We start from the raw sequence: 569 nt of genomic DNA, 5'->3' as shown, positions 1-569 counted from the left end.
ACATGAACCATAATGCAAAAGCATGGCCTAAACCAAAGATGCTCATACACCTCCAACCAAAGGTATAGTGGGTCAGCACTTACGCTTGTTCCCCCCAACTGCCTCATACACATGCATTCTCAATGGTGAGAGTAATCTGCTGCCAGGCAGTGGTTCAGCTGCTATGAGAACAAAGTATCAGGAATGATAAAATATGGCACCCCCTCCCATACAGAATTCAGTGGGTTCAGCAAAAGACTTTGTTCATGTGTATGGGCATCTCTTAACCCTTTGCATATCATAGCCTGGAGGGCTATTCTCCAGTACATCTTTAGATCAAAATGAGGATTGGAGCACAACTGAAAGAAGTTTTTACCCTCACCACAGATTCACCTTTGTAGGACCTTTTACATCCCGTTCTAGATCAAAGGTTTTAAAAGATGAGCAATGTATTTGCACATGTAGCACAAGGTTTCACTTAGTGTCTTAAAGCTTACCAGACAGTGCCTCAGTATAATGTTTTTTTTTATTAGCAATATCTTTTAACATTACAAGGCGTTAAATACAGAACATCTATAGGTAAACTGGTT

The sequence above is a fragment of the Bufo bufo genome, chromosome 1 (genome assembly GCF_905171765.1).
Source record: "Bufo bufo chromosome 1, aBufBuf1.1, whole genome shotgun sequence".
Classification (NCBI taxonomy): domain Eukaryota; kingdom Metazoa; phylum Chordata; class Amphibia; order Anura; family Bufonidae; genus Bufo; species Bufo bufo.
This window is presented reverse-complemented; position numbering follows the sequence as displayed.